Here is a 23,927-nt window from a genome sequence, read left to right as displayed (position 1 = left end):
GCTTAAACGGACCCATGTTGATTCACAGCGTCGGGAATCGCCTGTGCGTCCAGGATGTAGTTCGTGGGGTTCACCGGAACGTTTCCGTTCTCCCAGCGCTTGCACTCCGGCCAAACGTTCAGATCACCGTGTTCGTGTGGATATGATTCCTTCCGATTCGGACCTTGTTACTATCATGCACCCCCTCTTCCATCGGATTGGCTTTCTTCCCCCGAAATGCGTGGTGACGTTGGTGCGAATCTTCCTTCTAGGAGTTCTGTTGATCCGAAATGGTCTGCGCTTTTGTCTATGAAGGAACAACTCTCGTCGTTGATGGATTCTTATCAACCAGGTGTTGGCGTTGTGTCTGGGCGTTCGATGTCAGACCAGTTATCGCACAAACGTTCGATGGTATCTGGTCTTGACGAGTTATCACTTAGGCGGTCTCCCAGTCATAGTGTTCAACGCCAGGTTGATTTTGATGAGTCGCGTCAGAGAGTTTTGGTTGACCAGTTTTCGTATTCTGGTCGCGGGGAAGAACATCGGCGTCGACAAGTGGACGACACGCGTCAACAATTTGAAGTAGTGGATCGCCCGCGGCAACAACTTTTGGACGCGTCGCGTCAAAACATTGGTTTGCAGCGTCGACATCCTGACTACTTTGATCGTTCGCAGCAACAGTCCTCGGACTTTACGCGACCTCGCGGCGATCTTCAACAGTTACCTTCTGATTTCAAGCGTTCTTGTGTTCAACAGCAGTCGGATTCTAAGCGGTCTAGGCAGTTGTTGGTTGAGGATGATCGTCTACACGTCCGTGTTTCGCATCAATCTACTTCTACTTCTCCCCATCAGATTGACACAGATGTTGGCCTTGACAGGCAGTCCCATCCAGACGTTGTTCCTTCGGTTCAGGCTGCGGCTGTTGCTGCACTGCCAGAAGAAGAACCAGAGGAAAAGTCGGATGAGGATAATCCTATTGAGGAAGTCTCTGAGAATGAGGAGGAGAAGCATTATCAGCATGCTGTGGACCTTCGCAAGTTTATGCTTATTCTGACTGGAATTTTCCCGGATTCTTTTACCCCTGTGGCCCCTCGTTCTCCGCCTTCTGAATTCATCTTAGGTAAAGCTACTAAGGTTCCAGTTTATACCAAGATGGTTCTTTCTCGATCCTCTAAGCGGGCCTTGAAGTTAATGGGTTCTTGGTTGGACTCCAAGAAATCTTTTGGCAAGACGGCCTTTGCCTTTCCTCCCGCTAGGTTAGCCTCTAAATCTAGTGTGTGGTACGAGACTGGTGAAGTGTTGGGCTTGAGTTTTCCTTCTTCTGCTCAAGGGGATTTTTCAAGTTTGGTAGATGCTTCTCGTCGTCTTGCCTTAAGGAAGACGAAGATTTGGTGGTCCATTCCAGAGTTTGACCATTTGCTTAAAGGTCTTTTCAGGGCCTTCGAAGTTTTTAATTTTTTGGACTGGGCTTTGGGGGCTTTGAGTAAGAGGGTCTCTGATATGACGGAAACGGACACTAGTGGTTTGGTTCATTTGATGTCCTGCTTGGACAAAGGTGTGAGGGATGGCTCCAACGAACTTGCTGCCTTGTTTACAGCTGGAATTCTCAAGAAAAGGGCCACGATGTGCTCTTTTCTCTCCGCAGGAGTGTCTCCCTATCAGAAAACGGGCCTTCTTTTCGCACCTTTGTCTAATTCCTTATTTCCTCAGGAATTGGTAGGCGAGGTGGCTACTGCTCTCACGCAGAAGGCCACACATGACTTAGTTACTCATTCGACTAGGAAAGTTTTGCCTTGTAAACCTAAGGAATCTTCTTCTGGGTTTCGACCTCAGTCCTTTCGTGGGAAGTCCTCTGGAAGAGGCTCTTTTAAACCAGAAGGAAGGAAGCCTAGAGGCAGAGGGGGCAAGTCCGGCCGAGGTAAAGTCTGACTGCCCTCTCCTTCAGACAGCAGTGGGGACCAGGTTGACTCACTTTTGGGAGGCTTGGGAGAGGAATGGAGCGGACCCCTGGTCCGTCCAGGTGTTAAAGGAAGGCTACAAGATCCCCTTCCTGACCAATCCTCCTTTAGTCACAGATCCAGTGGATCTTTCGCCCAAATACAGAGAGGGTCCCAAGAAGCAAGCCATGCTTCTACAGACGTCTCTTTTATTAGAGAAACAAGCAATAGAGGAAGTGCAGGATGTTACGTCTCCGGGGTTTTACAACCGCCTTTTTCTAGTACCCAAGAGTTCCGGGGGGTGGAGACCGGTTCTGGACGTAAGTGTGCTAAATGGTTACGTCCAGAACTCAACGTTCATTATGGAGACTCAGAAAACAGTTCTGGCAGCTGTGAGGAAGGACGATTGGATGGTCTCTTTAGATCTTCAGGATGCCTATTTCCACCTTCCGATTCATCCCAGCTGCAGACGTTATCTGAGGTTCATGGACGGAAACAAGGTCTTCCAGTTCAGGGCTCCTTGTTTCGGACTCTGCACGGCTCCTCTATTGTTCACCAAGATCATGCTGAACGTGGCAAGCATGCTGCATTCGAGGGGAATCAGGGCCTCTCTGTATCTGGACGATTGGCTGATAAGAGCCTCCTCAGCCGATTGTTGTTTGAAGGACCTCAAGATGACTTTGGATCTCTCCAGAGAACTGGGTCTCCTGGTGAGCTCGGAAAAATCACAACTCATTCCATCCCAGGAGATTCTTTATTTGGGGATGGAGATTCACAGTCGGAGTTTTCGGGCTTTTCCGTCGTCGGTGAGAATCCAAGCAGCCCTCCTTAAAGTCCAAACGTTCCTGAAGAGAGATCTTTGCTCCGTCAGAGATTGGATGAGTCTTCTGGGGACTCTCTCGTCGTTAGAGAAGTTCGTGACCCTGGGGAGGTTGTACTTGCGTCCTCTTCAGTTTCATCTCAACCGCCATTGGAAGAAAGGGGACAGCCTCGACAGGGATTGCATTCCCATCTCGACTTCCATCAAGTCTCATCTTCAATGGTGGAACAACGAGCCCAGACTGAAAGAAGGCTTGTCTTTACTTCAGAGGAACCCAGACCTCGTGTTGTGTTCCGACGCCTCCAATTCGGGGTGGGGAGCCACTCTAGAGAAGCAGGAACTTTCGGGGACTTGGACGGTGGAGCAAACCTCTCTCCACATCAATCATAAAGAGCTTTTAGCTATTCATCTAGCTCTCATCGGCTTCGAAAAGCAGATCAGGGGCAAGGTGGTCCAAGTCAATGCGGACAGCACGACAGCTCTGGCCTATATTGTGAAACAAGGCGGGACCCACTTTTGGCCTCTGTTCGAGATTGCAAGACTGCTCCTCATCTGGGCGGAGGAAAGGAAGGTGACTTTTGACGCGGTTCATCCAGGGGGTCAACAATGTGAGCGCAGACAGACTCAGCAGGAAAGGTCAGGTTCTCTCCACAGAATGGATTCTGCACCCGGACATCTGCAAGAGTCTGTGGCGATTATGGGGTCAACCTCTCGTGGATCTCTTTGCCACCGCGAAGACCAAACGGCTAGAGTGTTACTGCTCTCCGGTTCCAGACCCCGAAGCTTTACACATAGACGCTTTTCTGATGAACTGGTCACACATGGAGGTTTATGCTTTCCCTCCGTTCAAGATCCTTTACAAAGTGATTCAGAAGTTCATTTCACACGAGGAGACCAGAATGACACTGATAGCTCCGTTCTGGCCGTCAAGGAGCTGGTTTCCAGAGGTACTGGAATGGATGGTGGATGTTCCGAGAAGCCTTCCCATGAGACCCGATCTTCTCAGACAACCTCACTTGGCCCGAAATCATCAAAACCTCCGAGCTCTACGTCTGACTGCCTTCAGACTATCGAAAAACTCGCTAGAGCTAGAGGATTTTCGAAGAAGGCAGCCAAGGCAATTGCAAGGGCAAGAAGGTCTTCAACCATCAAGGTGTATCAGTCCAAGTGGGAGTTGTTCAGGGAATGGTGTAGAACTAACGCGATTTCCTCTTCCAGTACATCGCTTTCCCAAATAGCAGATTTTTTCTTGGACCTTAAAGTTAAGCATAACTTCTCGTCATCGACTATTAAAGGTTACAGGAGTATGTTGGCGACGGTTTTTCGACACAGGAACCTAGACCTTTCTAATAATAAAGATCTACGAGATTTACTTAGGTCTTTTGATACGACCAAGAAGATTCAAACAGCTCCCATCGCCTGGAATATGGATGTTGTCCTTAAATTTCTCATGAGTGACAGATTTGAGCCTTTACACTCGGCTTCATTTAAGGACTTAACCTTGAAAACCCTTTTTCTAGTTACCCTCGCCACTGCGAAAAGAGTTAGTGAAGTTCACGCTTTAAGCAAGAACATTGGTTTTCGGAATGGGAAAGCCATTTGTTCTTTGCAACTGGGGTTCCTGGCCAAGAACGAAAACCCTTCTCGACCATGGCCCAAATCCTTCGAGATTTCTAACCTTTCTGATTTGGCTGGCGGTGAATTGGAAAGGGTTCTCTGTCCAGTTAGAGCTCTACGGTTTTATGTGGACAGAACTAAGAATCTGAGAGGTAACTCAGACGCTCTGTGGTGTGCAGTCCGGAAACCCTCGATGCCCATGTCTAAGAATGCCTTGTCTTTTTTCGTTAGATTGTTGATTCGAGAAGCTCATGCTCAGTGTGATGAGTCGGATCAGAGGCTCCTCAAAGTCAAGACACATGAAGTCAGAGCGGGTAGCGACTTCAGTGGCCTTTAAACAGAACCGTTCTCTGCAAAGTCTGATGGATACAACATTTTGGAGAAGTAAGTCTGTTTTTGCATCCCATTATTTGAAGAATGTTCAGACTTGCTATGAGGACTTTTTTACGTTGGGTCCTTTTATAGCGGCTAATGCGATAGTAGGTGAATGATCTACCACTACGTTCCCTTTTTTCCTAATACCCCTTTTCTATCTCTTGGAACTCGTTTGTTATGGTTGTTTGTGGAGATTGGGCGTCGGTCTTCCGCAATCTTTGATTTGGCTAAGTGGTCAATTTGTTCCTTGAGTGCACCCGGAACAAGGGTATTGGTTGAGGTTCTGTCATGTTATAGGTGTTTGTACCGTTTGACAGCTCCTAGAGATTTTCAGCCTGAGTGGATTACTGGATCTCTTAAGGATAGCGGACGAAATGAGGCAGAGTATCATTGCTGTCAGCTTCCTTATCAGGTGAGAACTGCTTAAGTTTATTGTATGTAACCCTTAAGTGAATTTTCTATATGTAGCTGTCTCTGACCCGCCACCAAGGGGTGTCAATCAGCTCTTTTATATAACCAGCGGGTAAGTTTTATATTTAAAAATGATATTTTCATAATAAAATAAATTTTTGAATATACTTACCCGCTGGTTATATAAATTTAACACCCACCCTCCTCCCCTCTAGAGACTACCTATGGTATGGCTATGAGGCATGGAAGAACTGGAGTTGGTGTGTAGTTCCACCTGTTCTACCGCTAGGGTGCGGTTGGTACACCTGGCGTATCTTCGATAGCGCGAGATTTGAATTTCTGCCCTGGCGTCAGGGACTTCAGCTCTTTTATATAACCAGCGGGTAAGTACTGTATATTCAAAAATTTATTTTGTTATGAAAATATAATTTTTTAAAGATATTTTATGAAAGATTTTCTTTGAATAGTCTTTGTACTGTTTCAAAGATGAACTAACGTTTAGTTTATTTATGCTACGCAGTTTGCGCTCTATCGTTACGATAGAGAGAGAGAGTATCACGATTTCACTTTGCAGAAAGTGTAAATCGATTCTGACGTTTTGTTCATTCTTCTTTCAAAGCTTAAATGTTTTAAATTATATTTTAAAGGAACTTTTTAATTGAAAAACCTTTCAGTTTTTTTTCCTTTGGTCAAATAACATGTTTTTTTTGACGAAACGTAAGTGAGCTCTTCTCTTAGGTGCGTAATCAAGAGAGAGAGAGAGAGAGATAGAGACGGAGGGAGAGAGAGGGGAGAAAACGTTCCGTTCAAGCGGGTAACGTTGTTCTCGAGTTACTCTCGTCCCTAGTCTCTGTACGGGGAGAAAGGATAAAACGTTTTTAGTTTTTTATTCTCGTCCCCAGGCAATGTACGGTGAGAGATTGAAAACGTAGTTTTGAATGAACTAGTGTTTAGTCTCTTCCCCAGCCACTGAATTTTTTGATCTTAAAATATGTTTACTGTTTTTGGCTGGTATTAATGTGCTTGCATTATACGACTGATTTCGCTATTACTACCTTTTGATGAGGTTAGAATTGCGTGCTTCAGGTAGAAATCAGTAAAAGTTTCGATTTCAGTGAAATAAGTGCTAAACAGAAAATCGTAGTGATAAAGTGATATTGCGCAAAGTGTTATCAGTGTTGCGACCGAGGGTTCGTCTGTTCGTGCCTGTCGTTCGCCTAGTCCGGGACCTCTTGCAAGCTCCCAAGCCCAGGGGAGAAGTAATGTCGTACGATTTATGGGTTCGAGAGGCCTTGCTCAGCGAACAGACGTTCCCTCTATGGTATCGGGTGTATCTTACCAAGATCACCCCTACCATAAGGCGAGAGAGACGATTTTCTCCTCGTCATCCGAAGGCTTTTCGCATAAGAAACCTGAAACAAGGTTTCGAGGCCCTTAAGCGAAAGTCAGTCCTTTCAGGACAGGTCCAGCGTCCTGGTTGTAGCCATTAGGACAGCTCTGACCCTATGCAGTCATCGGAAGACTGCTCGCCGCCTAACAAAAGCGTAACACAGACTCCGAGAGTCTTTTTGTTGGCAAGGTTTTGCGGTCACAGACGTTACCCTCGTCTCTTACCGCAACCTTTTCCGTTGATCCTAAATGGGTTGTACGGCAAGACATGCAGAATAAGCTTGCCTCCCTTATGGAAGACTATTCTGCCGATTAGTCCGTTGAGCCTAGCCGTTTATCTCATCGAGATCCTGGCTTTCAGCCAACCTAACGTTCCTTTGTGCGTCCTGTTGACGTTGGTGTAGCTAAGTCACGTCAGTCAGGTTGTTTAGAACCACACTCGATGCGGTCTCGTGTGGATTTTCAGCCACATTTGGACGTTAGGCCACTTGCTGATGCTCCTGTTGACGTTCAGGACGTTCGCTAACAATCGGAGTTGACTTGTTTTGACGCTGTGCGTCAACCTCCGCATTCTAGAGTTGTTTTGACTGCTCAGTCTAGGCGGTCAAATCAGTCTCGAGTGGACGCTGTGCGTCCTCACGCACCTGTTGTTGTTGACAGTTCACAGACTGTCAAGCAGTTACATGACGTTGCGTCCTGGTCTCTCGCACCTGTTGTTGTTGACAGTTCACAGACTGTCAAGCAGTTACATGACGTTGCGTCCTGGTCCGCTACTAATGCACCAGTGCGTGTGGACTCTGCTTGTAAAGCATTGCCACCATGGTAGGTCTCTCCCTTGCTTGAGACTCAGCTATTATTGGACAAGGTTCCTTTAGATGAGGAAGTTGCTGTTCCCCCTCCTACTGATATTCCCTTGAGGACTCTGTCAGACGGAGAGGAGCCTAAAGCTGCTTAGCCCTCTATGGACTTTAAATAAATCATGCTGATTTTTAAGGATCTTTGTCCGGATCTTTTTTGTAACTGCTGCTCCTCGTTCGCCTAAACGTCAGAGCTTACACTAGGCCTAGCTACTTCGAAGCCGTTGTTTTATAAGCTAGTGCTCTCTCGCTCTCCTAGAGAGCTTTACGTTTGCTAGGCGACTGGTTTATCACCAGGAGGAGTTTGGGGGATACAGCCTTGGCTTTCCCTTCTTTTAAACTGGCTTATAGAGCGAGAGTGATATGACACGAGAGAAGTTCTCGGCTTGGGAGTTCCTGCCTCTGCCCAGATAGACTTCTCAAATCTCGTAGACTCTCCCTGGCGCCTGGCCAGGAGACGCTCCAAGATTTTACAGGTCAACTTCACAGCTGTTTTCGAGCCTTTGAAGTTTTGCTGTACAATTATGTCATGCATAAACAAGGCTTTCAGGGATGGCTCCAATGATCTGACAGCCACGTTCTCTGCAGGGACAAGTCCCTCAGGGATGGCTCCATGATTTGGCAACCATGTTCACTGCAGGAGTACGTAAGAGGCAAGTGCGCTCAATGTGTTCATTGTCTAGACAAACTTCACGATGAAGTCTACCAGGCTGTCTTGACAGCATTTATGGAAGGCGACTGGATGGTCTCTCTCGACCTTCAGGAGGCATACTTCCACATTCCTATACACCCGGATTCCCAACCGTTTCTGAGGTTTGTTTACAGGAATGTGGGTTACCAGTTTCGAGCTATCGGAGATCAGAGCCTCCCTGTACTTGGACGACTGGCTTCTCAGAGCCTCTTCCAGTCATCGCTGTCTGAAGGATCTCAATTGGACTCTAGATCTGGCCAAGGAATTGGGACTCCTAGTCAATTTGGAAAAGTCACAGCTGGTCCCATCCCAAACTATTCTGTATTTAGGGATGGAGATTCACAGTCAAGTTTTTCGGGCTTTTCCGTCGGCCCCCAGAATAGATCAAGCCCTGCTCTCCATCCCGAAGATGCTGAAGAAAGAACGCTGCTCAGTCAGGCTGTGGATGAGTCTGGTAGGGACGCTGTCATCCCTGGAGCAATTTGTCTCGTTAGGAAGGCTACACCTCCGTCCTCTTCAATTCCATCTGGCTTTTCACTGGAAAAAGGACAAGACGCTAGAGGCGGTCTCGATCCCGATTTCCGAAAAGATAGTCTTGTCTGACTTGGTGGAAGGACAATATCAGCCTACGAGAGGGTCTTCCCCTGGCAGTTCAGATACCCAACCACGTTCTCTTCTCGGACGCATCGGACTTGGGCTGGGGCGCGACGCTGGACGGTCGGGAATGCTCAGGTCTGTGGAACTCGAGTCAGAGGAGCATGCATTTCAACAGCAAGGAGCTTTTGGCGGTTCATCTGGCCTTGATAAGCTTCAAGAATCTCCTTCGAGGCAAGGTGGTGGAGGTAAACTCGGACAACACCACGGCCTTGGCGTACATTTCCAAACAGGGAGGTACCCACTCACTGACTTTGTACGAGATCGCAAGGGACCTGCTCATCTGGTCAAAAGATCGAGGCATCTCCCTAGTAACGAGGTTCATCCAGGGCGACTTGAACGTCCTAGCAGATTGTCTCAGTCGGAAAGGTCAAGTAATTCCAACCGAATGGACCCTCCACAAGGATGTGTGCAAGAGACTTTGGGCGACTTGGGATCAACCCACCATAGATCTCTTTGCAACCTCTCTGACCAAGAGGCTTCCAATCTATTGCTCTCCAGTCCCGGACCCAGCAGCAATACATATAGGTGCCTTCCTCCTAGATTGGTCACATCTAGATCTTTACGCATTCCCACCATTCAAGATTGTCAACAAGGTACTGCAGAAATTCGCCTCTCACGAAGGGACAAGGTTGACGTTAGTTGCTCCCCTCTGGCCCGCGAGAGAATGGTTCACCGAGGTACTTCGATGGCTAGTAGACGTTCCCAGAAGTCTTCCTCTAAGAGTAGACCTTCTACGTCAACCACACGTAAAGAAGGTACACCAAAGCCTCCACGCTCTTCGTCTGACTGCCTTCAGACTATCGAAAGACTCTCTAGAGCTAGAGGCTTTTCGAAGGAGGCAGCCAGTGCGATTGCTAGAGCAAGGAGAGCGTCTACCATTAAAGTCTACCAATCGAAGTGGGAAGTCTTCCGAGACTGGTGCAAGTCAGTTTCTGTATCCTCGACCAGTACCTCTGTAGCCCAAATCGCTGATTTTCTCTTATACCTGAGAAAAGTACGATCCCTTTCAGCTCCTACTATCAAGGGCTACAGAAGCATGTTGGCCTCGGTCTTCCGGCATAGAGGCTTAGATCTTTCCAACAATAAAGATCTGCAAGACCTCCTTAAGTCTTTCGAGACCTCTAAGGAGCGTCGTTTGGCTACTCCTGGGTGGAATTTAGACGTGGTCCTAAGATTCCTCATGTCAGACAGGTTTGAGCCTTTACAGTCAGCCTCCCTGAAAGATCTCACTCTTAAGACTCTTTTCCTGGTATGCTTAGCCTCGGCTAAAAGAGTCAGTGAGCTTCATGCCTTCAGTAAGAACATCGGGTTTTCGTCAGAAAAAGCTACTTGTTCTCTGCAACTTGGTTTCCTAGCCAAAAATGAGCTACCTTCTCGTCCTTGGCCTAAATCTTTCGATATTCCTAGCTTATCAGAGATCGTAGGCAATGAACTAGAAAGAGTCTTATGCCCTGTTAGAGCTCTTAAGTTCTACTTAGCTCGTACTAAACCTTTACGAGGCCAATCTGAAGCGTTATGGTGTTCGGTTAAGAAACCATCCTTGCCTATGTCAAAGAATGCTTTGTCATATTTTATCAGATTGTTAATACGAGAAGCTCATTCACACTTGAGTGAGGAAGACCGATCTTTGCTTAAGGTTAAGACGCACGAGGTTAGAGCTGTAGCAACTTTCGTGGCCTTTAAGCAAAATAGATCTCTGCAAAGTATCATGGACGCAACCTATTGGAGAAGCAAGTCAGTGTTCGCGTCATTTTATTTGAAAGATGTCCAGTCTCTTTACGAGAACTGCTACACACTGGGACCATTCGTAGCAGCGAGTGCAGTAGTGGGTGAGGGCTCAACCACTACAATTCCCTAATTCCATATCCTTTTAATCTGTCTCTTGAAATGTTTTAATGTTTTTATGGGTTGTCCGGAAGGCTAAGAAGCCTTTCGCATCCTGGTTGATTTGGCGGGTGGTCAAAGTCATTTCTTGAGAGCGCCCAGATTAGGGGTTTGATGAGGTCCTGTTGTATGGGTTGCAGCCCTTGATACTTCAGCTCCTGGGGGTCTGTCAGCATCCTAAGAGGATCGCTGGGCTCCGTAAGGAAGACGTACTTACAAGGCAGAGTAATCGTCTAAGTCGACTTCCTTACCAGGTACCTATTTATTTTGGTTTTGTTATATTGATAACTGTCAAAATGAAATAAAAAACTCTTAGCTTATACGATGTAAACATATTTAACTCTGGTCTCTACCCACCTCCTTGGGTGTGAATCAGCTATTATATATTCACCGGCTAAGTTAAATATTTAAAAATGATATTTTAATTATAAAATAAATTTTTGAATATACTTACCCGGTGAATATATAAATTAAACGACCCTCCCTTCCTCCCCAATAGAGACGCAGTGGGATGAGAAGAAATTGAGTCTTTGTTTACATCGAGAGTGGTATCTGGCCGACAGTTGGCGCTGGTGGGCACACCCGCAACCTGTATAGCGATCGCTGGCGAGTTTTTTACTGTATGTGTCTGTCGAGCAACAGAGTTTTTAGCTATTATATATTCACCGGGTAAGTATATTCAAAAATTTATTTTATAATTAAAATATCATTTTGATATGCTAACGCGTCATCGGATCACCAGATGGATAAACTTTTGATGTTTTTGCTAGTCATAAATCCCAGGCATTATTATAATAAAACTTACTACAATCAAAACAGATTATTAGTAATGAGACGGTCAAAACTGGAGCTTGTGTTTGCGAGGAGTTTGTCACCAAAAAAAAAACATGATTTTTCCATCTCGTTTTCTATGGAATCCGTAGGAGTGTTCATCGGATGACAAATACTTCTAACTTGATTGAGCTAGTGATTTATTGGTTTTTACTCTGCCATAGCAAGCTTTGCTCGCAATCAAATATTTCATTGTCCCTATGTTCTGGTAAGCGGGACATGTTTTGCTATGCGCAGTAGCCTAGTGGCTAGGGTTTCAACCTTAATTATCAATTACAGTGGAACCTCTACACACGAACGTATCTACATCCGAATTTTCCAACATCCGAAGTAAAGTTCGAGCAAATTTTTGACTACACCCGAATTTTATTTCAACACACGAAGTAAACAGTACGCCATTGAGCCTCGAGTGCTCAGTTCTCTATTCTTGTGTGTATCGTGTGGTTGTCCTCTGTTTGGTCTGTTATTAACACTGCTTATTTTTTTCCTTTTCTCACATTTCCTTTTTGATTTTACCTATAATTATGGTGCCTAAGAAGCTAAGTTTCAGTACAGGAAGAAGGCAATTCTTCCATTAGAATTGAAGCAAGAAATTATAGAAAAACATGAGAGCAGTGTGCATGTGAGTGATACTGTATGGCTAAACAATATGGCCGGAATAGGCCTATGATCTCAAGGATCATCAAGCTGAAGGCAGCCATTAAAGCAAATAACCATCAAAGGGGATCACCATTATTACAAGACATCTTAGCAATACCCTGGAAGAGATAGAACGCCTTTAGTTGATAGGGATAAAGGACAGAGATATTGTTGGCAACGATCATTTGTGAGAAGGGCCAGCGTGATGAACAGAAAGAAAGAAAAAAGTGAAGCAAAGAAAACCATGATAGCAATAACAAGCTCTTTTAGATAAGACTTCTCTCTTTTTCTTTCTCTCTAAACATAGCATTAACATATTCTTTAAATAAAATATCTCTCTCTCTCTCTCTCTCTCTCTCTCTCTCTCTCTCTCTCTCTCTCTCTCTCTCTCTCTCTCTCTCTCGTTCTTCTTCGCTGTTATAGTGTTAGATACGTCTATTTTTTTTTCCGAGAGAGAGAGAGAGAGAGAGAGATTAAATCATGGTCAGAAATGCATAAAACACAAGGTAGCAAGTTGAAAAATGTATGGTTTACGAATTTGGCTAGAAATTATTAGAAATTAAGGTATAATATAATTACCAGGGCGAATTGTAGCTTCGCGCTCCAGCCCGTTTGAACATGGATATGGCTCCAATTTCCCATTATCAGACTAAATATATCGAGAATTTATTTCTACCGTAACCTTTTAATATTGATATGTTGAACAAAGTGAGCTATGATGGTATTGTATTTTCTAATACTGAAAACAGGTAATCAGGTGGGTTAGAATATAAAACGTTGGCTCATTAATTAGTTCAAACAAGTAACTTACGACAGAAGCACCACCACTTATCAGTGTTTCTCAGAACTACCAAGAGGGGGGAGGCTTTTGTACTATTTTGACAAAAGGAACAAAACAGGAAATTTTTTTTTGTCCCTATTAAAGTCTGTAACATAGATATCTGCTGGTAATATATGATTCAAAATTCTTTACTCTATTTGCGGAGATGTACAGTATTCAATAATGCAAATTCCAATGTCCTAACTAATATTGCACTATTCTGCGATGAAACTGCTTCCCAATATATATTGGGCTTGCTTCACTCCTGGCAAGGCGACACTAATTCATAATTCGTAAATCGTAAAATTAGCTTTATCATATTTGAGACCAAGATAAAAAATTTTCCTGCAAAAGATAGATAGATTTGTTAAGTAATAAGAAGTTAGTCTGTCCCATCTAAATACTCTCACTTCCCCCAGGTTTTTTTTTTTTTCTGGTGTTATATGCCACCCTATATAGCCCAATGGAGGTCCCCAAGTAGGAATTGTGGTTATGGATGGGGAAATTTAAAACTCGTAATGTGGGGAAGATAATAGCAGAGAACCTAATGAAAAACAAAAAAACTAACATGGAAAATGTTTGTTCCTGGAAAAATGAGTGAAAGAATGCATACAGAGCAACTGCGTCCGAGGGAGCTCTTTTGAGCACTGGTTTCTATGACGATGTATAAAAGTGGCTGCAGAGAATGCTGTGTGGTTTGCCACTACTCAAATGGTGTCTGCTCTGTCATGGCTTACTTCACTCCCAAGTAAAGCTATCTTGTTGCTCTTCATTTCTTGTCAGTCGTGCATGGATGTGCTGTGCAGGCTGTGCATGTAGGTTACTATTTCATCATCATCATTTCAGCCTTCAAAAGTCCTTTGTTGGATGTAGGCCTTCCCCAGGTTTCTCCACAGACTTCTATCGCAAGCTATTCTGTGCCACTGTTGCTTATGTTGTTCTAAGTCATCTCACCAGCGGGTTTTTTGTCTTCCTCGGTTTCTTGTGTATCCTCGGGCTGTCCAGAAAGTTGTTCGTGATGTCCATCGGTTGTCTGTCATCCTGGCAATGTGCCCCGCCCAGTTCCATTTGAGCTTGCTAATGGTTTCAAGGATATCCATTACTTTAGTTTTTTTACGTATCTATTTAGCTGTTTTTCTATTACTATTACTATTTTCTGTTACTATTCATGATATTATAATTACCTATGATTTGGTTTATTTTTTATGAAGCTGACCTTTAGATGCCATACTGTGTTGACTTAAAATTTTTTTTTTTTAAGGCTTAGGAACGCAGGCTGCAGGTTTAATACAGATAGATCATTTTGCTTCTCTTGGAAGATCACCATGTTTACGTAACAATTCAAAAGTTACTTTATTATTACATTAAATAAAGGCCTATTAGTTTTGAAATCAGTCTGTTTACAGCCTTCACAAGTGTTGGCCATGAACAATTTTTTTTTTAGAACCATCAAAGCACATTTTTTTTATTATTTATTAAAAGTATAAAACTAGTTTGAAACGTCTGAATTCCGATCTAGCTAATTCAAGATGAGGCTTGGTTAAATGGTCATAGATAGAGATGGGTAAAGTGCGACACGTCTGTCTGTATACAGATTATAGTCTTGAAATCATCCTTTGATAATTGCCAATAACCATTAGCCAATAGTAATGCCTTTACTGGTGGTACCGCATTCTCATTGGGTCACTGTGGTTAGTAGTTGGAGCTACTGTGTTTGAACTGCCTCAGAACACTGTTAATGCCACGTCTCATTTCAATTTTATCAAACCAACCTCAGCTATCCATAAAAACTACATAATACAGTCGTTTACTCATGGGATGCTTTTCAATGATGTCAAGTTGTTTCCTTTGCCTGTAGCCAACACATACGAGGGGCTCTAAAATCTTATAGTCTGCCAAATTTTCCATTTATCCAATTCAGTAAGTTTCTCAACTTCACATATGGTCTTTTAGTCTAGATAGAGATGTCATTCCTTTTTCTTCATTAGCTGCATTTTTCAAATTTGTGCAGAATAGATTTTGGTATATACTATACTCTTCAGAAGTGTGTGTCATGCATACACCCCTTTTTGCCATTTAAGTTATCTTCTATTAGGGTTATGAAGTGGTTTTCAAAATACTGCCATGACATGACCTTTTTAGGAGCCCTTATATATAGATAAACACAAATATTATATTAACAGAAAAATTAACGGAACTATTTTATGCGTGCCTGAACTAGGCAAGAGCTACGTGTAAACTAGGTTGGTCATGGTGTTTTCTGTTTGACATACCTTTCTCCATGGCCAAGTATTTTGACTCGTTCAGGTTTTTTCAAGTTGCACCTCCAAAGTGTTGTTCGATCTTTGTTACAATAAATGGTGGAAAGTTTTTTTTTTTTTAATACCAAATTATTCAAATTCTGTTCGTGTTTGATCTATGAGGTTTTACTGTAGTGGTCGTGTAGATTGCCAATTGGCGTCTCCAGTCCTAGTACTGACCGATGTGTGTGGGTTTTTACAGTTATTATTATTATTATTATTATTATTATTATTATTATTATTATTATTACTACTACTAATTGATCAGCTACAACCATAGTTGTTAAAGCCTGATGCTATAAGGCCAGGGGGTCCCAACAGGGAAAATGTCCCAGTGGGGAAATGAAACATGGGAAAATAAAATATTTTAAGGACAGTAACATTAAAATAGATATTTCCTATATAAATTATGAAAAATCCTAAAAATACAAGAGGAAGAGAGATAAGATAGAATAGTGTGCCCTAATGTACCCTCAAGAAAGAGAAATTTAACCCTAGATGGTATAAGGCCATGGTACAAAGGATATGGCCCTTCCTAAGACTAGAGAACAATGCTTTGAATTTGGTGTCTCATCCTCCTAGAAGAGCTGCTTACTTTAGCTAAAGAGTCTGTCCTATCCTTCCCAAGAGGAAGGTAGGCATTGAACAATTACATTGCAGGAATTAACCCTCTTGAGTGAAGAAGAATGGTTTGGTAATCTTAGATTCAATCTTACTACTTAGCATCATGGATGCAATTATATTCATAAGAACTACGGAAATCCTTTTAATATCAAAAGTTTGCATTCTTGTCTAGCCTAACAGCCCTCGCCCAAATGTTAATTGGGTATTTAGTAGGTAGTAGATTGGCCAGGCCACCAGCCACCCATTGAGATACTACTGCTAGTGTGTTATTGGTTCATTTGACGGGCCAAACAGTACTACATTGAATAGTCTGGCCTATTCTTTCTACATTCTCCTCTGTCCTCATACACCTGACAACATTGAGATTACCAAACAATTCTATGCTCAAGGGGTTAACTATTGCACTGTAATTGTTCAATGGCTACTTTTCTCTTTGTAAAGGTAGAGAGACTTTAGGTATACCAAATAGCTCTTCTAGGAGGACACACTAAAATCAAACTATTCTTTAATCCTGCACAACTAGTGCCTTACCCTCTGTACTATGGTCTTCCACTCTTCGGATAGAGTTCTCTTGCTTGAAGGTACACTCGGGTGCGCTATTCTATCACATTTCTCTTCCTGGTTTTTATTTTTTTTTTTTTAAGTATTATGGTTTATATATGAAAGATCTATTTTTATATTGTTACTGTTCTTAAAATATTTTAATTGTATATTACTTGTTTATTTTCCTTAACTCATTGGGTTATTTTCCATGTTATAGCTTGTGGGTGTGTAGCATCCTGCTTTTCCAACTAGGATTGTAGCTTATGTAAGATGGTTCAATTTTTAGTTTCAAAGGGGATAGAAGTTTGATGGTAATGCTGATTCCCTCCATAAGCTCATCACTAGTTTAACATACGAACAGATTCACTTATGCCTTGCGTGTTTGTACTCTAAATTTGAGAATTCTAGATATGTATGGAAAAAACTTAGAATGTTGCAAACATGTTATTTTATTCTATCATCGTTTTAAAATTGAAACATGCATGTAGGGCTAGATTCTCGGTTACAGTATTACCCATCTGGTTTATAGCAACTACAGTATATAAGATTAGGCTGCCAGCCCTTCACTATACAGTATCTCAGAATTTATTTCCTCATCTTTCAGGAACAAGCAGTAGCCAGTACTCATTACCACCGCCAAGTTTAATTCACGTCCTGCTTATTCATCTCTACCTTGTGGGCATTCTGTACAGGGCTGATATTCAGGTACAGTACTCTTCATTTTATTGTCGTCCTTATTTTTAACTGTAACCCCTTTGTTGACTTTATATTTGAGCATTTTTTTTTTTTGCTTCTCTTTTCCTCTTTAGTTTGGTCTGGATCTAAAGTCCAGGTACAATAAATACTCCTCATTTTGTTCTCCCCTATCCTTAGCTGTACCCATTTGTCGACAAAGAGATGGAGCTGGGGGGAGAGTGACTGCTCCCCGCACTCTAGTTTTGGGGTGTTTGAATGTTTGTGGATGTAGTACGATAGAGAGTAAAAGATGTGAAATTGGAAGTATGTTTAGGAATAGAAGGATGGATGTATTGGCCTTGTGTGAGACGAAGATAAAAGGAAAGGGTAAAGTGATGTTAGGTGAAATATCTGGTAGAGTGTCTGGGATTGAAAGGGGAAGAGCGAGAGAGGGTGTGGCTTTATTGCTGAGTGAATGGATGACAGGTAAAGTAGTGGAATAGAAGGAGATATCATCTAGGTTAATGTGGGTAAGGGTTAGGTTGGGTAGGGAATGTTGGGCGTTTTTGTCAGTGCGTATGGGCCAGGTAGTGAGAAAAGTGAAGAAGAGCGGAATGAGTTCTGGAATGAATTAACTAGGTGTGTAGAAGGACTGGGTAGAAGGAATTCTGTAGTTGTCATGGGTGACTTAAATGCTAGAGTTGGCGCTGGAGAGGTAGAAGGTGTCATTGGGAAGTATGGCGTACCAGGTGAAAATGAGAGTGGTGAGAGACTGGTAGATGTGTGTGTTGAGCAAGAGATGGTGATAAGCGTGTCCATTCATTTGAGCGAAGTAAAGTTGAGCGATGTCACGTTCGCCGAAATCCTTTTTAGCGAACTTACATTTTGTGCATTTTGAGCGATGCTCATTAAGCGATGTCAGTTTGAGCGAATTTTGGACAGTTTTCACAAGATGAATTGAGCGAAGTCTATTTGAACGAAAACAAATTGTGGAATATGATGAATATATATATATATATATATATATATATATATATATATATATATATATATATATATATATATATATATATATATATATATATATATATATATATATATATATATATATATATATATATATATATATATATATATATATATATATATATATATATATATATATATATATATATATATATATATATATATATATATATATATATATATATATATATATATACTGTAAAAAAATTTAAGAAAATACTTGGAGCCATTTTGAATGTTCCGTCAGCTAACCAGTGTCGATTTTTTCTCAACCAAGCAAGACTTTCATTAGTGCCGAAAATAAAAACACTATTAACATCACTTATATCACTATCATAAAGAATGAAATTATCCCCCGTAAAAGTTAACTGCAAGTATAACAATGGATGCAGCTGATAGAGGGGGTGGAGGGTAGTTTCCCACAATTCTTCGCTTCCTAGATATGCTACTCTTCAATTTCGCCCCAGATCCAATCTTGGCAGCAAGTTCATCTGATAGACCAACGATAGCATCTTGAAGTAATCGCCTTGGTGGATCATGTGTTGTTGCAGCAGCTTTTGGGACTATTTTTTAACCATTTCTTCGCCAACTTTAACAATATCAGGTGCGTGCGAGTGTTCGCCTTTCTCGGAGCAATTTCTATCACTTTCGTATTCCAGTGTAGTACTCAGGCGTCCTTTACAACATTTCACTTCACAACGCCCTGAAATGGTTGTTTGAGTATCTTTATCTTTTCTATAGATATAACCTTTATATGCTATTTTGTTTTTGCCGCGACTAGAAAGTGTAATTTCCATGATGGGTTACTTTCAAATGTTTCTAAGAAAAGACTACAGAAATCGAAATTTCCAAGTTAAGAAAACGTAGTGATATGCATATCTTCAGTTACCATTCAAGTATTATATTATTAACGACCATTTTAGTTAACAACCATTAGTTACAATCGCGGTAAATTGAGTTAACAACCATTAGTTACAATCGCTTAAAATCAACCTTAGTTGAAATTGTCAATCGCTCTTAAAGTTTCGTTCAAAATGACTTCGCTCAAAATAACTTCGTTCAAAATCATTTCGCTGTAATAAACTTCGCTCAAAATAGCTTTTTCAAAAAGAAAGATAAAAATAAGTATACATGGGTAAGAGTGGCAAATGGAAGAGTAGTAGAAAGGGCATTAATGGATTATGTGTTGATAACTAAAAGAATGTTTGGAAGATTGAAAGACGTGCACGTGTATAGGGGTATGGCTAACGTTATGTCTGATCATTTTTTTGGTGGAAGGAAAATTAGTTGTAGCAAAAGAATGGGGGAATAGAGTAGGAGGATGTAAAGGGGAGCTAGTGAGGGTTGAAGAGCTAATAAAACGGGGGGTAAAAAGTAAATATCAGGAAAGGTTGAAAACGATATATGACGAGGTGAAAGTAAGAGAAACTGGCAATTTAGAGGAGGAGTGGAAGTTAGTAAAAGAAAATTTTGTTGGGATTGCAAGTGATGTGTGTGTGGCAAGAAGGTTGTTGGAGGCAGCAGGAGAAAGGGCAGTGAATGGTGGAATGAAGGAGTGAAGGTAAAAGTGGAAGAGAAAAAGAGGGCTTTTGAAGAATGGCTGCAGAGTAATAGTATAGAGAAGTATGAAATATATAGAGAGAAAAATATCGAAGTAAAGCGCAAGATACGTGAGGCAAAGAGGGCAGCTGACCTGAGGTGGGGTCAGGGATTGGGTCATTCATATGAAGAGAATAAGATGATGATTTGGAAAGAAGTGAAGAGAGTAAGGAAGACTGGCTCAAGAATTGAAGAGAAAGTGAAAGATTGAAATGGAAGGTTGTTAAAAGGAGAGGAGGCAAGGAAAAGGTGGGCGGAATATTTTGAAAGTTTACTGAATGTTGAGGATAATAGGGAGGCAGATATAATTGCTGTTGCAGGTGTTGAGGTACCAGTGATGGGAGATGAGAAAGAGAGAGAGATTACAATAGATGAAGTGAGGAGAGCAATAGATGAAAGGAGAGTAGGAAAAGCGTCTGGTATGGATGGTGTGAGAGCCGAGATGTTGAAGGAAGGGGTTGTGACTGTACTTGAATGGTTGGTGAGATTGTTTAATGTGTGTTTTGTGTTGTCAATGGTACCAGTAGATTGGGTTTGTGCATGTATTGTACCACTATATAAGGGTAAAGGAGATGTGCATGAGTGTTGTAATTCAAGAGGTATTAGTTTGTTAAGCGTAGTTGGAAAAGTGTATGGTAGAGTAATGATTAATAGGATCAAGGATAAAACAGAGAATACAATCTTAGAAATACAGGGTGGTTTTAGAAGAGGTAGGGGTTGTATGAATCAGATTTTTTACAGTAAGGCAGATATGCGAGTAATATTTAGCAAAAGGTAAGGAGGTGTATGTTGCGTTTATGGATCTGGAGAAAGCGTATGATAAGAGTTGATAGGGAAGCAATGTGGAATGTGAAGAGGTTATATGGAGTTGGTGGAAGGTAGTTGCAAGCAGTGAAAAGTTTCTACAAAGGTAGTAAAGCATGTGTTAGGATAGGAAATGAAGTGAGTGATTGGTTTCCGGTGAGAGTGAGGCTGAGACAGGGATGTGTGATGTCACCGTGGTTGTTTAACTTGTATGTGGATGGAGTGGTGAGAGAGGTGAATGCTCGAGTGCTTGGACGAGGATTAAAACTGGTAGACGAGAATGACCATGAATGGGAGGTAAATCAGTTGTTGTTTGCGGATGATACTGTACTGGTTGCAGACACAGAAGAGAAGCTTGGCCGATTAGTGACAGAATTTGGAAGTGTGTGAGAGAAGGAAGTTGAGAGTTAATGTGGGTAAGAGAAAGGTTATGAGATGTACGAGAAGGGAAGGTGGTGCAAGATTGAATGTCATGTTGAATGGAGAGTTACTTAAGCAGGTGGATCAGTTTAAGTACTTGGGGTCTGTTGTTGCAGCAAATGGTGGAGTGGAAGCAGATGTACATCAGAGAGTGAATGAAGGTTGCAAAGTGTTGGGGGGCAGTTAAGGGAGTAGTAAAAAATAGAGGGTTGGGCATGAATGTAAAGAGAGTTCTATATGAGAATGTGATTGTACCAACTGTGATGTATGGATCGGAGTTGTGGGGAATGAAAGTTACGGAGAGACAGAAATTGAATGTGTTTAAAATGAAGTGTCTAAGGAGTATGGCTGGTGTATCTCGAGTAGATAGGGTTAGGAACGAAGTGGTGAGGGAGAGAACGGGTGTAAGAAATGAGTTAGCGGCTAGAGTGGATATGAATGTGTTGAGGTGGTTTGGCCATGTTGAGAGAATGGAAAATGGTTGTCTGCTAAAGAAGGTGATGAATGCAAGAGTTGATGGGAGAAGTACAAGAGGAAGGCCAAGGTTTGGGTGGATGGATGGTGTGAAGAAAGCTCTGGGTGATAGGAGGATAGATGTGTGAGAGGCAAGAGAGCGTGCTAGAAATAGGAATGAATGGCGAGCGATTGTGACGCAGTTCCGGTAGGCCCTGCTGCTTCCTCCGATGCCTTAGATGACCGCGGAGGTAACAGCATTAGGGGATTCAGCATAATGGAGCTTCATCTGTGGTGGATAGCAGGGGAGGGTGGGCTGTGGCGCCCTAGCAGTACCAGGTGAACTCAGTTGAGTCCCTTGTTAGGCTGGGAGGAATGTAGAGAGTAGAGGTCCCCTTTTTGTTTTTGTTTCATTTGTTGATGTCGGCTACCCCCCAAAACTGGGGGAAGTGCCTTGGTATATGTATATATGTATTTAAGCTCTTTTCCTGCTTCCCTTTTCCATCTTGATTTTAGTCTGGGGCTAAGTCCAGGTACAATAAATACTCCTCATTTTGTTCTCTCCTATCCGTAGCTGCACCCATTTGTTGACTAAGCTGTGTTCCTGCTTACCGGGGTTGCTTTGTTTCACCCTGATTCCTGAATTTCAATGACTGTCCATGTGGAGAAAAATTCATAAATCCAATGCTTATTTCAAGAGAAAAGGTTCTCCCACAGGATTCTATAGTAGGGCTGACAAAATCTTGAAGTTTTTGTATAGACTCAAAAATTTAATTTGTTATAAATAAAATTACATTTAATACTTCTTCAGTTTATTAGATAAGCAATTCATCAAGTGGTGTACATTTGTGATTCATAGAATACAGAGTAGTACTTTTTGTAAGATAGATACAGTTCTCTTATATTGATACAAATACTATATTACTAATTATATATTGATACAAATACTATATTACTAATTATATAAGAAGGTACACACTTGCTAATATTTTGTAAAAGAAAACAAAATTCATGCCATCCAAGACAACCCTATAGGTTTGAATAAGAAAAATCACATTATCGAATGTTTTAAGAGTCAAGATCGTAGAAAATGGTGAGACTTAACTATTTTATGATCTTTTTCTGTGCTATCATAATCCCAGTTGGAATTTGGATAAACTACAATTTGATATTTTCTTGTTAGACATAGTAAACGATGATCATGCCAAACATTTAAGCAAATACTATTTTGTAAGGAATGTCCTATCTATGGTAGTAGTTCACTCAATGTTTTTATACACTGTTCAAATTATTGAATGATGTATGTTGTCACGACTGAGATGGTGTGGGCGGGTGTTGAGGATGGATAGGTGGAAGGGTTTTGAGGAACCTGTGGAGTGGTGGGGATTGGCAAGATTGAGAGGGATGCAGATAAGGTGAAGGATAATATGGAGTGGTGGTGGTTTGGTGGAAGAGGGTGCCTTTGGTAGAAGGCATTGGAGAGAATGCATAGGTCAACTGACCCTGTATGTAGGGGTAACAGTGGAAAAGAGGAGGATAAGTTGGTTTTATAGGCTAAACTTAGTTATCTTTTCACTTATTTGAATTGTTACTAAGACAGGCTATTACTTTAACTTAATGAAATAGCTGTTTTCCATTTTATGAGACGGCTAATGAAGAATTTTTACTATTTCGTATGAAAAATTTAATCCTAAACAGTGATAGTTGATGAGACAAATGTAGTGATCTTTTCTATTTTTTCTTTTATTGCAGATAATATGGATCAAGATGTGCACGTAGGAGGAGAACAAAGAGAAGGTGGATGAAGTGTGTAACAGCGGATATGAAGGAGAGAGATCTCGCAGTAGAGGACATCGGAGATAAAAGATATTGGAAACTGCTTTCCAGAAATAGCGACCCTGCATAACGGGAAAGGCTTTAATCAAAGAAGAATCTGGATCAAGATGGTGGTATAGACATAGCCCATGATCAACGAATGCAAGCTATCACCCACGATCAACTAATGCAAGCTATCAACTGTCGCAGCATTTGACAGCAATCGTTACTCAAGTTTTGCCAAATATTTTGAGAAATCATTAGTTACTTTGATGTACTTTCTCTAATCCATAGAAAAGGTCACATTATTATTTTCAATTTGCACTTCATTATTTACCCATTTTCCTTGACATTTTACCTTCTTGCAGGGAACTTTTCTTACTATTCAACCTTCATGTTTTGCTATTGGTAATATGGCTCTTTTTGACACAGTTTAATTCTCTAATACCTTTTACTTTAGATAGCCTTACTCTATTATTCTTTTGGAAGGTCTATGACTTTTAATATTATCTCTAGTGCCAGTTAGTCACAGAAGTGTTTTGTTCTAAAAGTTGCAGTAAAATGTAACACAATTCACGCTATTGCATTGTCAAAATGCTGCAAAGACTTTATTTCCCTATTCTCTCAACCAATTGTTTCCCAATCTTGGGCCATTCAAAGGTTAATGATGTCTCTAACTTACCTTGAATTTTAAACCTGAAGTCATTCAAGAGATTAGGTTATGTAGAGAGACAATAGAAACACTCTGTGCCTGGCATCTA

The 23,927-nt window shown here is 41.7% G+C and overlaps 1 long non-coding RNA gene across 1 annotated transcript in view; it reads left to right on the top strand.

Moving 5' to 3' along the window:
- The window catches only part of LOC137655783 (uncharacterized), a 41,745-nt gene extending 18,554 nt beyond the window's left edge, over nt 1-23,191 (top strand). The window contains exons 2-3 of the long non-coding RNA XR_011046865.1: nt 16,979-17,079; nt 23,104-23,191. This is a non-coding gene — a long non-coding RNA (uncharacterized lncRNA). The remainder of the gene's footprint in view (nt 1-16,978; nt 17,080-23,103) is intronic.
- Nucleotides 23,192-23,927: the final 736 nt, after the last annotated feature.

The sequence above is a fragment of the Palaemon carinicauda genome, chromosome 16 (assembly GCF_036898095.1).
Source record: "Palaemon carinicauda isolate YSFRI2023 chromosome 16, ASM3689809v2, whole genome shotgun sequence".
In the NCBI taxonomy this organism is placed as follows: domain Eukaryota; kingdom Metazoa; phylum Arthropoda; class Malacostraca; order Decapoda; family Palaemonidae; genus Palaemon; species Palaemon carinicauda.
The sequence above is the reverse complement of the archived record's forward strand: the minus strand, read 5'-3'. Positions and strand labels throughout refer to the sequence as shown.